The following is a 17,055-nucleotide window of genomic DNA, read 5'->3' on the forward strand; positions in this document are numbered from 1 at the left end:
ACCAGGAAAGGTGTTAAGGACCGGCAAGCACTGACCAGGTGGCTTTAGGAATTTCCAGCATATGGCCCTGAGCAGTGGAGCATCCTCGGCCCTCACATCAAACTGCCTACTGACCATCCTGAAATCACCCTGAGTTCCTGAGGATTCCAGAGCACCTCAGGACACCTCCCCTCAAAGAAATAATCTTTTATTCAAATTGTTGTGTGTGTGTTTCTTTTAATCTAAAGAGCATGTTTTATTTTATCTAGCTTAATCACAAACTCTTTTCATTGTCTTCAGTTGTTGGCAATGTAATTATGATGTGCTTTGGCCTAGATTTATTTGGGTTTTCCTTTTCAGAACTTGCTCAAATTTATCATTCTATAGGTTTGTTGCTTGCCAAATTTGTTAAGTTTTCAACCATTAACTTTGAGTCCTTTTCCAGTTCCACTCCTTTTTTCCTCTCCTCAGAGACTCCAATAATACAAATGTTTTATCTTGTAGCTCTGTAGGTTCTGTGGTTTCTGTTCATTGCCTTCAATCTATTTTTCTCTACTGTGCAGAATGAATAAGTTCCGAGTTCCATGATCCTATCTTCCAGCTCACTGAATCTTTTTTCCCCCTCCTCCTTTCATTCTGCTAAGGAAAGTCCTTCCAGAAGTTTTTATTTGGTTATTGTTCCATTTTTTTTATATTATGCCTTCTATTTCTTTGCTGAGGCATTCTAGTTTTTGTCTTAGTTGTAACCAGGGTTATTATAGTTCCCTACACTATTTTTACCACAACTTACTTTGAATCTTGGTCAGATATTATTTCTGTCATCCTGATATTGTTTTTATTTTTCTCACGTCTTTGTGAGTTTCTTGATTCTTGAATCACATGTGATTTTCTAATAAAACTTAGATCTTTTCACATTATGTGCTGAAACTGTATTCCCCGCCCCCCCCCCCATCTCCTATTTGACTTTTCTAGCCCTGCTCCAGTTGACTGAGGAGCGCTGTCAGATGGAGGCAGAAGTTCACATCCCCCATCAGCTCCCATCATCACTACTTAGTGAAGAGGAGAATTCAACTCCCTATGTACTGCTGCTAAAGACAACTCTAATGGGAGTGAGCTTATTACTGCTGGCAGTGATGAAAACTCTGACTCTCTACCAGGTCTAACAGGGTAGGCCTAATAGAATCAGGACCTTCAGCACATGAGTGTTTTTATTTTTACTTATCATTTTACTTACTTATTTTTACATTTTTTAATTCCTTTACTTCATTTAAACACAATCGTTTACAAAGTTGTTCATAATACAATTGTTTCTGGCATTCAATGTCCCAATATCATTCTCATCACCAATGCAATTAACATTCCCTCGACCACTGTCCCCAGTTTCCTATCTATTTCCAAGCCTGTCCCCTTCACGAGCATAAAATAATTTACTTCATATTTTTTGTTATAACTAAATGGTTATGGAATTATTTGGAGAAAACTTCAGTAAAGGAAACTATGTGAAATTGTTATATCTTATAATAGGATCATTAAGTCATTGTCTGAAGGTTTACTAACCTGTTTTGTTACCAGTTGAGCATTCAGCGTTATTTGTTTTACTTCTTGACCTTAAGTGGCATGTATGCTACTTTGACATCTAATCTGTTGCATTCTTACTGGGGTATCAGTATTGAAAAATTAGCATGGCCTACATACTCCAGAAGTTCCAGGATATGTGGAGCTGGGTTGGTGAGCTGATATGATGGCAGCTATGGGACTTGTCTTGGCTGCCAAGGCTTCCAGAAGTATGAAGAAATGAGGAGAATCTGCCTGCACTCACTCTGAGAAAAATGAGTTATCAGCTCAGAAACCAGCATATGTGGAGTTTTTGTTGGAGAGAGATCTTGGTAGAAATTAATGGAAAAGTAGAGAAGTTGGGTCACTGGTGTGGCAGTGATTGAGGGATGTTGAAGTAGCTACCAAAGCTTCAATAAGGTAGGGTCTTGCCCGCCCCCCATCAATTCTCCTGAGTTTTCAACTGCTAGAGTTAAATTTTCAACTGCTACCTTAAATTCTTTAAGATTCCCTGTAGTAAAGAGAAAAAAATTACCTCTTAGGACAGATAACAGGGAAAGTCCAGGCCCCCTTTGTATCACCTTGACATATTGAGGAAGATAAAGAGTGTCGTCTGAGTTCCCACTACCCTTTACTGGGGTGGTGCCACAATTTTCTCTCTATTGTATGGCTATTGTGGAGGGAAAAGTTAGTATCTAAAGGAAATTTGTTTGCAGTTTATCTTGTTAGGTTTTCTATTTCCTGGAGCTTTGATCAGGAAGGGCAGATTTGGGCTGGAATTGGCTAGATCTATGTATTTCTGTTGGCATTTCCAGATGGCCTGCTTTTTCAACTCCAAGTATGGGGCATGTGAGACAAAAAGAAGCTGTGTGAGTGTGTGTGTTGTGTGCCTCTGTGTGCAGGGTTTTTAGGTGTATCTGTCAGAGGTATAAGGAAAAGCTTTTCTGCTCCATCTCCCCTGAAACCTAAGGCTTTCAAAGGTAAATTTGGAAAATTGCTCTTTATTTTGCTTTGTTCATTGATTTGCAAAATCTCAACATGTTTAAAAATCGTTCAGTAACTTATCATTGTTAAAAAGTCAGGGTTTGCAAATGATTTACTTTTGAATAGATTAAAGCAAATAGAAGACAACCCAGGGACCGGAGCGGTGGCACAGCGGTAGGGTGTTTGCCTTACAAGTGGCTGACCTAGGATGGACAGCAATTTAATCCCCCACTGTCCCATATGGTCCTCCATGCCAGGAGCAATTTCTGAGCACACAGCCAGTAGTAACCCCTGAGTGTCACCAGGTGTGGTTCAAAAACCAAGGAAGAAAAGAAGAAGAAGAAGAAGAAGAAGAAGAAGAAGAAGAAGAAGAAGAAGAAGAAGAAGAAGAAGAAGAAGAAGAAGAAGAACAAGAACAAGAAGAAGAAGAAGAACAAGAACAAGAACAAGAACAAGAAGAACAAGAACAAGAACAAGAAGAACAAGAGCAAGAAGAACAAGAACAAGAAGAACAAGAACAAGAAGAACAAGAGCAAGAACAAGAACAAGAAGAACAAGAAGAAAAGAAGAAGAAGAAGAAGAAGAAGAAGAAGAAGAAGAAGAAGAAGAAGAAGAAGAAGAAGAAGAAGAAGAAGAAGAAGACGACAATCAACTATCAGTTTGAGAACTCAAAATTTAGTGGTTTGAAACAACCACCATTTATTTACTCAGAATGAATTTATTTACTTCAGAATGAATCAGAAGTTTGGACTGCTTTCCATGACTTCTGTTCTTTATCAGTTTCTTCCTTTGGGGTCTACTTTGAGTCCTCTAAAACCAACTCTTGATCTTTCTCTGATCTAGGGCTTCAACTGGACAACAGAAAAGAAACTAGGATTGTTATTCGTGGACCTCATCCTTTAGCAAAAGAGTGAGGATTTTTTATAGGAAGGAGGAAGGGGTCAGGAGAAAAAAAGTCTTCATGGGTTCTTGGGGCCTAGCTAGGCTGTGGAACAGTCATGTATGCCTCATTCAAATGGCTGAAGCAAGGCACAGAGCCAGTTCAGATGTAGAATAAAAGGATCTAGGCTCTCTGCAATAGAATCACTTGGAAAGAATGTGGTTTCAGGGAAAGGTGGAGAATTGTCATATTTTCAGTCAACTATTATAATAATTTTTCACTCTTACATTTTCTACTATAGTTTTTGAGCCAGAGAAAAACCCAACCAGTAATTATTTATAATACCTGGTTAAACTTGAGAACAGTGTCACAGGTCTGAGAAGGATGGCAAATTTTATGTCATCTGTTAAATTTATATTCTTTTTTGAGGGGAAAAGGGTGCAGACCTAGAAGTGATCAGGGACTATTCCTGGCTCCATGCATGGGGAATTAAACACAGATCACCTGAATGCAAAATGTGTGCTCATCCTATTGAGCTATTTCCCTGACCCAAAATTAAGATTCTTAAATGTTTTCTTAAGGTCTCCAATGAATCCCCAAACTAGCATAATGCATATTATCACTTCTATGATATCCCCAATTTTCCTCTCATTTCATCCTCTGCACATTAATAAGTAGATCTAATCACAGTTTCCTTTCATTCTGTTCTTTCACTTTGTCTTTTGTTTTGTTCTGTCTGTAATGCCCTTCTCCATCACCAAATCACCTTTCCTTACCAACTCTCTGGCTAATTCTGTCTTCCCAGGTTGGGCAGAGAAGAGTTTATTCTCTAGACAGAGGCTGGTAAAGCTCTGACTGTTCCTTCCTCACAGACTGTATTCATTGATTCCTCTTGCTCAACATGTGCATTGTGCTAATTGAGCACTTGTCATAGTATATTAAAATTTTTCATGTATAATGCTGGCTACCCACCAGAGACTTGAGATTCTCTAAGGCAGAAAGTCTGTTCTTATTCAGCTGTGCTATTGCAGAGCATAGCACAGTATGCATGACTGAATGGGTAATAGGACTGATGCTGATGGCTCCTCTCATGCTATCTAAAGGGTCTTACTGATTGACAGTAGTCTGAATGCAGCTTCCTTGTAGGTACAGCAAGGTACTTCTCTTATAGGTACAGCAACACATCTAGAGGTTCTTAAAATAATTCACTGTGCTCTTTTTTATTTTAAGATAGAGAGGTGTGTAAAGGCTATATATCTTATATTTAAAGAGGATCTAAAATACTAAGAATTGTACTAAATACTAAGAATACTAAGTATTAAATACTAAAATACTAAATACTAAATATTAAAAGTACTAAATTTAGTACTAAAAGTACTAAATACTAAAATACAAAGAATTTTTACTCAGGGGAGTAAAAATAATTGCTAATATTTTATCAGGGAAATAAAAATAATTGCTAATAACTTTTTATGGAATAAGGCATTCTCTGGTCATAGTGGTTTAAGATTTTACCTCTGAGAGCAAAAAAGATCTGAGTTAAAATCTCCTCATTTGATATTTTACCAAAGAAAAGATATCTCTCCCTTACTTCATTTGTGAAATGCAGCTGAAATTATGAAGTTAATATGACAATTTGATGCCAATTATTTTATTTGACATACTATAAGATATGTGAGAACAATATATGTCTGTATGAGAATTAGATCCTTGCAGATTGTGAGCACACATAGCAAAACATTAAAATTGTTTTTATTTTCAGAAAAGTCATGTCTCACATTTGCATATCTATCATAGTGAAAAAATATTTGCCAATCATATAGGGTAAAAATTAAGGAGTGTGTTGTAAACTTTAAAAAGTGTCCTCTTGGGAGCTTTTGCCAGCATTGGGAATGGCAGGCCTCCATGCCAAAGGCCCTTTCACCAAGCTTAGGGGTTGCGGGCCTTGGGCCCCCTCAACAGCCTTCCATCTCCTTCCTCCTGGACTTCAGAGCCAGTGAGGAGGGTACTGGCGAGGAGTTTAAAGGGTACCCCATGCTTTCCCCAACCCTGACACAGCACAAAAGGGGCTGGCTCCCCAAAGCATTATACAGATTTAATCAATCCCCTTAAAAATACCCATGACATTCTTCAAAGAAGAGGATCAAACACTTATGAAATTCATCTGGAACAATAAACACCCTCGAATAGCTAAAGCACTCCTAGGGAAAAAGAAAATGGGAGGCATTACTTTCCCCAACTTTAAACTGTACTACAAAGCAATAGTTATCAAAACAACATGGTATTGGAATAAAGACAGACCCTCAGATCAGTGGAATAGGCTTGAGTTCTCAGACAATGTTCCCCAGACATACAATCACCTAATTTTTGACAAAGGAGCAAGAAATCCTAAGTGGAGCAGGGAAAACCTCTTCAACAAGTGGTGCTGGCAGAATTGGTTAGCCACTTACAAAAAAGTGAACATAGACCCCCAGTTAACATCAAGTACAAAGGTAAAATCCAAATGGATTAAAGATCTTGATATCAGACCTGATACTATAAGGTATATAGAACAACACGTTGGTAAAACACTCCATGACATTGAGACTAAAGGCATCTTCAAGGAGGAAACTGCACTTTCCAAACAAGTGGAAACAGAGATCAACAGATGGGAATACATTAAACTGAGAAGCTTCTGTACCTCAAAAGAAATAGTGCCCAGGATACAAGAGCCACCCACCATGTGGGAGAAACTATTCACCCAACACCCTTCAGATAAGGGGCTAATATCCAAAATATACAAGGCACTGACAGAACTTTACAAGAAAAAGACATCTAATCCCATCAAAAAATGGGGAGAAAAAATGAGCAGACACCTTGACAAAGAAGAAATACAAATGGCCAAAAGGCATATGAAAAAATGCTCCTCATCACTAATCATCAGGGAGATGCAAATCAAAACAATGATGAGATACCATCTCACACCACAGAGATTGGCATAAATCACAAAGAATGCGAACAATCAGTGCTGGGGGGATGTGGAGAGAAAGGAACTCTTATCCACTGCTGGTGGGAATGCCGTCTAGTCCAACCTCTATGGAAAGCAATATGGAGATTCCTCCAAAATCTGGAAATTGAGCTCCCATTCAACCCAGCTATTCCACTCCTAGGGATATACCCTAAGAACACAAGAATACAACACAAAAACACCTTCCCCACACCTATATTTATTGCAGCACTATTCACAATAGCCAGGGTCTGGAAACAACCAAGATGCCCTTCAACAGATGAATGGCTAAAGAAACTGTGATACATATACACAATGGAATATTATGCAGCCATCAGGAGAGATGAAGTCATAAAATTTTCCTATACATGGTTGTACATCGAATTTATCATGCTGAGTGAAATAAGTCAGAGGGAGAGATAGAAACACAGAATAGTCTCACTCATCTATGGGTTTTAAGAAAAATAAAAGTCATTTTTGCAACAATCCTCAGAGACAATGAGAGGAGGGCTGGATCTTCCAGCTCACTTCATGAAGCTCACCACAAAGAGTGGTGAATGCAGTTATAGAAATAACTACACAGTTAACTACCATAATCATGTGAATGAATGAGGGAACTGGAAAGCCTCTGGAGTACAGGTGGTGGTGGGGTGGGATGGAGGGAGATTTGGGACATTGGTGGTGAGAATGTTGCACTGGTGAAGGGGGGTGTTCTTTACATGACTGAAACCTAATCACAATCATATTTGTAATCAAGATGTTTAAAAAAAGAAAAAAAGAGGGGCTGGATTTGGAAAGTCGCAGGCAACTTTCCTTCCTACCAGTATCCATTCTGAAACTGTGTGGGGACTAGCACCCCAGAGCATAAAGTATACACAATTAGGATATCATTGGGTTTAATCTGTTTGTCATATATAGAATGTCTACGCTGTATACTTGGCTAACCACCCAGAAGCTCATTTTAGTCCTTTTCTCCCCCATCCCCACTGCCTATTACCCCACATTTAACCATTTTTACCCTCAGTTCTTGGCTCCCCACAAATCACATCATTATCCCCACTCAAGCCTGCTGCCAACCAGCTACCAAAGTAAACAAATAAACTCTCAGGCTGAGAAGAAACCAGTACTCTGTTCCTATCTATCTACTTTCAGTGACCTCCTGTTCTCCACCTTCCTTCACTGTGTAACTGTGGTTGCTACCATACTAGGTTTCTGAGAAGTCCCCACTCAAAGACATTCCTCGATATGGAACTGCTGGGAGTCATTTTGCAGACTCCAGAAGTCCAAATCACAGACCAAAGTGATGTCCTGGATTCAGTACCCTCCCCCCAACTATTTCTAATGACATAAAAGGGACATGCATTTCTTCTTTGAATATCTTAAATGTATTTCCTTAACTGCTATAACTCTTATTGAATATCCTCAGATCCTCTTATACAATGACAATTGTGCCCATTTTTTTCCTTCTCTTTCTTTGTGATCTGCTCAATAAGGAATTCTGGTAAAAGAGTCTTGCTTTAGAATTCATGTTAGAACCAAATTAAGGGGATAGTTGGACTTGTTCCCTCAGCCCCCAGAGGCATCTTGTGGCATTGTTCTTCATTTGCATAGGCACATTACAATGGGAAAATATTACATATGCAAACAAGTTCTTATCTAATAGAGATAGGAACACAAATTTTGTAATGCAGGTAGACCTTATATCCTGAACATTGGTATAATGACTTGGTTCAGGCTTCATAAGAATGAGCATTGCCCATACACCCCTGAACCATTGACCATCTATGGAAACAACCACAATTGTCTACAACACCGCCAAGAAACAAACCTCTACCAGGGAAGATCCTACCGCTACCCAGGCATTGACTTAATCCAAACAGTATTTTCTTAACACCCAGATGACTCAGCAACAGCAACAACCTGCTTGCAGGGCAGGACACTCCGCATCTAATGGTGAGGTGAAACTAGAGGACGCTCCACATCATCCTGACTTCAATGAAGGAAATGTACAGAAACCAGAATTTTAACTAAAGAAACCTGACACCAACAACAGCTAATGTGTAAAAAAAAATTCACTGGGACCACAGAGAATGACTCAGGGGTTGGACAACCTAGTATGCCTGGAATCCAGAGTCGGTCTTATGCCAGAAAAATTCAGGGTTAAGGTCTTCTTGTATTTAGGCCAAGACTTTCTCTTTTTTCCCCTCCATTTTCCCCATATTTTGCTGGGCCTATGCAAAAACAACAATTCCCACTTTCATACCATTTTTACTGTATTTTTTAACTCTTATCCTTTTTATAAAAAAATAAGAGCTTACTAAACTTTCTGTTGGTGCTTTAATGAATTCATTGTGATTCAATAATTTTCAAAAATATTCTTTCCTTTCTCTTCCATCTCTTTAGTTTTTCTTTCAATTTTCTATTTTTTAAATCATGTTACTTTTGATCTTCCTAAAACAAATGTATTATTATCAGTTATGTCAACTATGTAATGTATTTTCTTTAAATAAATTTTAAAAAAGTGTCCTTAAACTCTCATTCACTGCTGGTGGGAATGCCATCTAGTCCAGCCCTTATGGAAAACTATATGGAGATTCCTCAAAAAACTGGAAATTGAACTCCCATTTGATTCCACTATACCACTCCAAGGGTATACCCTGGGAACTCAAAAATGCAATACAAAAATTCCTTCCTATATTCAAAGCAGCACTATTTACAATAGCCATATTCTGGAAACAACTATGATGCCCTTCAGCAGATGAATGGCTAAAGAAACTGTGGTACATATACACAATGGAATACTATGCAGCCATCAGGTATATTAAGTCATGAAATTTTCCTATACATGGTTGTACATGGAATCTATTAGGCTGAGTGAAATAAGTCAGAGGGAGAGAGAGAGACACACAGAATAGTCTCCCTCATCTATGGGTTTTAAGAAAAATAAAAGACATTGAAATAATTCCCAGAGATGAGGGCCAGAGGACAGGCTCAAGTTATGAAGCTCACCACAAAGAGGGGTGAGTTTAGTTAGAGAAATAACTATGCTGAGAACTATCATAACAATGTCAGTGAGTGAGGGATATAGAAAGTCTGTCTCAAATACAGACGGGGGGTGTGGAGGGGAGGGAGGAGATTGGGGCATTGGTGATATGAAGGTTGCACTGTGTGTTCTTTTTATGACTAAAACCCAACTATAATGTATGGAATCACGATGTTTAAATAAAGATATTATTTTTTAAAATAAAAAAATAACAAGTGTCCTTAAAGAGAGGCAGAACAAAGTTAACTTCTTACATTTCAATCCAACAACGAGTTACCTTTGACCCTTTTGCAACTGAAAAGGTTTAAGTTAGAAAAAGCAGTAGAATTCCTTTGATGTGGGCTTAGAGAAAACTCAAAAGTGTGCATTTGTGCGGGAGGGCGCTTGCCTTGCAAGCAGCCCATCCAGGATGGATGATGATTTGAATTCCGACATCCGATATGGTCCCCATGCATGCCAGGAGCGATTTCTGAGCACAGAGCCAGAAGTAACCACTTAGCGCCACCGGGTATGACCCAAAAAACAACACAAAACAAAACAAAACAAAAAAATGTGTGCGTGTGTATGTGTTGCTTTAAAGAATTGGAAACGTCGCTTGCTTTAGAGAATTAGAGACCAGAGAGATGGAACTTTCCTGGCATGTGCGTGACCTAGATTTGATTCTGGGAGTCACATATGTCTCCCAACTTCCTTACCAGGTTGATCCCTAAGCACCTCTAGTTATGACCCCAAACCAAACCAAAACAAAAAGGAAGTGGAAATCTCTGTGTGTGTGTGTGTGTGTGTGGTGTGTGTGTGTGTGTGTGTGTGTGTGTGTGTGTGTGTGTGTGAAATGCTCTCTAAGCAAATGCTTTTGAATTAACAAAATGATATCTGAAAACATGATGACTGAAAACCATAACTTTCAATCATTTCTTGGACAGAGGATTTCATCCCTTTCTCAATGCCTTTTGTAAAACGGATTTCATCAGAGAGGTTCTGGTAGAAAAGGGGACAGCATGCCAATCTGCTCACACCCCACAGAGTTTACCCCACCCTGCTGCCAGAGTAGGGGGAACCAAGAGACCTGACTTCCCTCTCCCTGACCTTGTGTGATCCCGAGCAAGTTCCAATCTCTTTATTCTAAATTTTCCCAGCACAAAATTAGAGAGACATGGTGGTCCCTTCCATTGTAATAGTTATAATTTCAAAGTTGTCCCATCAGCTTTTCCTGGAAACTCTTCCAGCCTATTGGTGTCCCATCAGCTTTTCCTGGAAACTCTTCCAGCCTATTTGCACTCTGGGAACCCACATTTGACCTCCATCTTTGGCAAAGATTGTGTTTTTTCCCTTTTTCAAGGAAGAATGCACATGTTTGCAGTAACTAAATGATACCATATCTAGTGCTGTAGATGAGATTATAGGTTGTGTCTGTCCAAATTTACATTGTGGTTTGGGAAAAACTAGGCAAAATAACACTGGAAGGCAACAGAAAAGCTCCAGTGTTAAGAATGCAAGTAGCTGAGTTTATGCAAAAAATGGCATTGAGGGCATTAAACAAATACATGTGTATATGGATAACAAGTCACTGTTAATTATATTTAAATACATGTTCAGATACCTTTTGCTGTGTGTACTTTTGACGATAGTATGACCACAGGGATCCTTAATTCTGACTAGGATTTAAAATTCCAGAAGTCCTAAGCTCCTATGTGCACATGAAATATTTTCATTTAATTGATGTTGATAGAGCCTCATTTTTGTGTAGCTGAGAAATTCTAAAGTCTGCCAAGGTTGAAAGTCAATGGTTTGGAGAGGTACTGGGCTTGTATGCTTCTTCTTGGGGGCAGACATTTCCATATGCCCATCAAAAATAAAGCTAGAAGTCCTTATGTAATTTGCTTGACTAAATTCAGCTTTCAGGGGCTGTTTTTACTACTCCTAACCCTAGGTTGGCACACAGCAGAAGTTAATATTTATACTGCTTACAAAAATAATCCAATAAGTACATTAACTGTGGAATGCAGAGGAGAATTTGCTGCATCATTTGAGCTCTCTGGTGTCAATTCAGAGATCTGCCTGAAAGAGTTCAGAGGACTCTGAACCAGCCAGATTTCAGGTGCAAGTCCCAGATCATGAGTCTTAACATTCAAGACTGTGACTGTTGAAATAGAAAAGTTGGGAGGAGCCTCCTGCTGAAATCTATTCCCTGGCACTGTAAACCTTGTTTATTTGTTCTTTAAAAGGGTTGATATTAGACACCCCCCCCACACACACACACACGGAGTGAGAGGGGGAGATATGAAAGAGAGCAATGTTTCCAGCAGCTGTCTTGTAGTGATTAGCATAAGCAGGCAGAGAAATCTCAGGTTATTCCTAAAGCAAACAATCACCTGCATATTAATACCAGCTTTACCACCTTGGACTAACTGGACTTGAAGATTTTCTACAGGCCCATTTAACTTCACTGAGGAATTAAGATTGTCCTTACTCTAAATCATACCTCTGTCAGAACTAACTCAGTCATCCATTTTCTTAACTCAGTCAATAAGCCCTTATTTCCAAGCAATACTCCTCTAAAGACTGTGCAAAGTAAACTTGGAAAGCAACTCTTGCTTTTCTCCCTGCTGCTAAAGCAAAGAAAACCAAATGTTAGAAATAAATAATTTCAATGAAGGGATCTACTTAAATGGATCTCGTTTGTGCAGGATTTTCAATCAAACTCCAAATTTTGTCTTTACTAAAACACATAATATCCCCAACTTTAAAAGAGTTCTCAATAATTTATTTTAAATAAAAGAATATTAATTCTCAGCCTCAATAATTCTTTTCCTGGTGCTTTACAATTTGCTTTTCTTCTTCTTCCATGACAGAAGTGAGGGAGGAGGGGAACACAGACATGTGTTATACATAGAGAAGAGTTTCAAACAATATAAAAATTAGATAGATAAATTTTGCTAAACTAATATACATAAAAGTGATGCTATATAAAAAATAGACTTCTGCATAATTCATTCTAAGTATTTATATGTATGTAAGCAAGACCTAGTCAGAAATAAAAATATTAAAATTTGAGATTTGGTAGCTATGGAACACTAGGTAAGAATATTTATTTATTTTCAAATTTTTATTAATATTGTTATGATACAGTTTATGTAATAAAGATTAACTATTACTTTATAGTAACTCAAGCATAATATAGCACAAGTCTAGTATAAGAGTAAAAACACTTTCTATACTGTAAATGTTTGAAACTGCAGGAACATTTTATAGATATGTAGTATTTAATATTTATAGCATTATAGAATGTACATATATCCTTATCTTTTGTTTGATAAATGAAGGCATAGAGATACTAGAACATAAATGGCTTGACCAAGGTGCTATCATTTATCAATGACAAGCAGGAGTGCAAGGAAGAAAACTGCAAGTCCCTGAAGGCTGCAAGTAAATCCAGTTCACTGTATACCATCAATTCCCTACAAGCCCATCACAGTGCACATTCTCAATGAGAACCAAGTAGGCACTGGTTTCAGTTCTGGCAGAAGAGACTGTTAGCCTAGCTTCCTGACACCAACCTCCTCTTTTAATTCATCGTGAGGTTATCATTCTCACACAACTATAAAATGATGGTGAAAGAAAGCATCTAACATGTCACACCCTGACTCAAGAGCCTCTCACTACAAATAGTTCCTAGTCTTGATAGTTCCTAGTTTTCCAAATTCCCCATACCTAATTTTCTTCTGCTTCAGCTCACTTTCTCTTAGAACCACCCGAAGAGTGCTTCCCTCTTTCCTATGGCATCCAAACTCCCAATCTTCAGATGTGACTTAAAATTCTCTACAAGAATTTCTAAATGCTGTCTTTTTATGTTCATGTTAATGAAAAAGTTTTTTTTTCTCTTAAACTCTGAATTTTCTGGAAGGCGCCTTTCAATTGCTGCCTGAACCTCAGTGTCAGCGACTGGAGTTTTGTTACTACTTAGGCACACAAGGATACCAAGAACATCTTGAATTACTGTTTGGCTGATGTGAAAAGAGCAGAGGCAGGAGTAAAGTGAAATGATCTGCTGTATGGAGGTCAGCAGGCCTTGTACTCTGGGTAGCAAAGGTTCCCTGGGAATTGACATGGGAGAGTGTGAAGAGAAGAGACCTGAGTCTTAAGCAGTGTTTGCTAAAAGATCTGTCAAAGACCACACCAGGTACATTTATTTACCTTTAGTGTGCAAACACCAATTCATGAGTACACTATCCATCAAAATGAGCTACTTTTAACCAAAGTGTACTGGGTTTGTTAATCAGCTTGTAAGTTTGCTTTTAAAAAGTGTCTAATGCTTATAGCTATTATTCCAGTTTATAAGAGTCAGAAGCAAATTGCCTCCAGGTGTAGTGACTTAAAATAACGTTGTCTCTTTCTCAAAGGGTTTCTTTCTAGTGGTTGACTGGGCTCAGTGACTCAGTCTCACCCCAGAACTCTCTTATATAGCACTGTCAGATGGTGACTGAGGCTGGAATTATCTGAAAACATGCTCATTTATCTGATGCCAAAGCTGGGAAGGCTGCAGCTGGGGCTCCCTGAGATGGATCTCAACATCTATATGATCTCCCCACATGGTCCCACAGAAGCTCACTTGGAATAGCTTAACTCCTTCCCAGGCAAGTCAGTTCTCTGAAGGTGATTATAACCAGCTAGCTAGCTACATAGATAATAGATCAGCCAACATATGCTTTCACATTATTTTATATTTTATATTAGAAGTCACACAGTCCAGTGTCCTCAATAATCTTTCTACTCATTAAAACCGAGACACCAAGGTTTTCCCACTTTCCAGACAGAAAAACCAGGTTCTGCCTTTATGAAGATATTCCAAGAATTTGCAGATATATTTATTGGAGAGTTCTCACTCAAGGCTATTTTTTTCTGCTCTGTACTCAGGAATGGACCCAGGTGGTGCTTCAAGGACCAAATGCAACATCCAGGATTCAAACTGAAATCTGATGCCTGCAAGACAAGGGCCTTCCCTCCTTTATTTTCTCTCTGATTCTTTATAGTTGTGTTTAAAACCAGCACAGCTACAGCTTCTCTATCTGCTATCTAAATCCTGTAATCCCTGCAAAAAAAACTTAAGTGTTCCTGAAACCCTGAATACATATCTCATTGCTCCAGATCTCAAAAATTTTGCCCTCAATCTAAAATTTTATAGCCTATGTTTCATAACACAGGGGTAGATTTTTTCACTGTAGTCAGCTTTATATTCTTTTGTTATATTTGGTAACAAATATAAAAGGAAATATGTATATCTTATCTAAGCAAATTAAAATATTTGCACTTGTTCTGTAAGGCATATTTTAATAGTCCCATTTTATAATTAATTTTACCATTCAAGGAAGGTCACTTCAGATGGCCTGAGCTTTTTTCTAGAAGCACTATGTTATCCTGCCTCCTGTAATTTAAGTCATATTTGTGACATATTACTGGCACCTTATTCCTTTGAGGGACCTCTATCACCACCCCCCAATAAAACCGGAAAAGTAAAGGGTCAATGAAAAGAGTAAAAGATAAAAGTAAAAGATATATAAAAATAGTAACATACATGAGCAACTGCAAAGATTGTTTCAAAGATGTCTTAGCATCCCATCATCCATCCTCCCAGCCTTAGTCTCCTCACCTTTGAACTAGCAATCATAAAATTTGCCTGCATCCAAAATGACATTTGGAGGCCAGAGGCACTTTGCAAATGTAAATGCCAAATATTCACAATAACTCCTCAGATATGAAAGGTGAGTGGAGAAGCTGAACTCTTTGGTTAAAGTGTCTAATACTAATTTACCATTATGATTCAGGAAGACATAAACTCAATGCCTTTTCCAGTGCACACACAATACAATCTTTCACTCATCATATCTGGTATAATTAGTTTCATGTCCTCATTTAAATAATTCTTTGGGCCAGAGAGATGTTATAGCAGGGAGGGTGCCTTACATGTGACTGGTATAGATTCTGTCTATGGAACCACATATAGTCCCCTGAACCCTGCCAGGAGTGATCTCTGAACACAGAGTTAGGGATAAGCTCTGAGCACTTCTGAGTGTGTCCCCTCAAAAAACAGTAGAGGCCAAGATATATTAGGCAGGGGCTTTCTTTACATCAGGTTGACCTAGTTTTGATCCCCAGTACTTTACATGGTCCCCCAAGCTCTAGAAGTGGTCCTTGAGCACAAAGCCAGGAGCAAGCCCTGAGCACACCAGATGTGGCCCAAAACACAAAAACCAAAAAATTAAATGACTCTTTCAAAGAGAATCTTTGGAAATGGATCAGATTTTCAGTGTTATCTTTAGCAGTGAAGTTTCATAATTTGCAGGGACAATTTTGGAGGTTTGCAGCTACTTAGATGAGACTCAATATATAAATTCTATACAAATTTATCAGTGCTAAAATACTACTTTTCATTAGGAAGTGTACTGCAAATTTGCTTTTCATTAACCTAATGAACAGATTCAATAGTTGAGGAGAAGTTGGAAAGTGAATGTCAATTAAGTGAAGTTCCATAACTTTTTCATTTGGAATCTGGGGCCAATCCATTAGTAAGATTGCACAATGATGAAAATGTATCTAAGTGTCTAGTTATATCTTTAGCTATATTTATGACATGCAAACTGGGCTGCCCTGCCAGAAACCTGAGAGCTGGTCAGTTTGTTACTGCCAAGGTTCTAAATTTAAAAGATATTTTTTGACCAAAATTATTTCGAAAGGCAAAGAGGGTAAAGTAAAATGAAGTTAGAACCAAAGAAAATACAACACCATGGTTAATAATGCTGTGTGGGGCATCTTTCTCTGTCATTGACCCAGCACATGACCCAGAACTAAGAGAATTTCTCTAAATCTCTATCCCTCAGTTTGTAAAATAAAATAATAACAAACTTGTTTTTAAAATAAATAAGAATATTTACAAAAGTGCTTATTACAAGACCAACCAAGTTCAACAAATAACTGTTAATGTATTTCTCTAAGAGTGAATGAAAGTGGTATTTCCTCTATCTTCTTTCTAATGATGAGTTTATTTAACCTTTGTATATTATAAACTTCTTAGGATGCTCATGCAAACTATTACAGGGATTCAAAAAAAATTCTTCTATTTTGGGGCACACCTGGTGGTGCTCATGTTTAGAGTTAGGGTTAGGTCTGGCTCTGCACTCAAATCACTCCTGGCTGGCTCTGGGGACCATATGGAATGCCAGAGATTGAAAATGGGTCAGCTACATGCAAGGAAAATACCCTACCTGCTGTACTATCAATCCAGCCCTGGATTCAAGGATTCTTAAGGATCTAAAAACTGTTCTCATGAAGTCAATTCTAAAACTATCAGTGTATTTATTTAGAATCTGAGGGGCCGGAGAGATAGCACAGCGGTGTTTGCCTTGCAAGCAGCCGACCCAAGACCTAAGGTGGTTGGTTCAAATCCCAGTGTCCCATGTGGTCCCCCATGCCTGCCAAAAGCTATTTCTGAGCAGATAGCTAGGAGTAATCCCTGAGCACCGCCGGGTGTGGCCCAAAACAAACAAACAAACAAACAAATAAATAAATAAAAAAATTTGAGGACAAAATTAAGATAAACATAATCAGACAATCAAAACTCTATAGACAATTCAG

General features: G+C 38.3%; 1 long non-coding RNA gene across 1 annotated transcript in view; it reads right to left on the bottom strand.

Moving 5' to 3' along the window:
• LOC126020055 (uncharacterized) overlaps nt 1-17,055 on the bottom strand; it is a 1,004,964-nt gene that overhangs the window by 408,112 nt on the left and 579,797 nt on the right. The window lies entirely within an intron of this gene.

This window comes from Suncus etruscus, chromosome 10, assembly GCF_024139225.1.
Source record: "Suncus etruscus isolate mSunEtr1 chromosome 10, mSunEtr1.pri.cur, whole genome shotgun sequence".
In the NCBI taxonomy this organism is placed as follows: Eukaryota; Metazoa; Chordata; class Mammalia; order Eulipotyphla; family Soricidae; genus Suncus; species Suncus etruscus.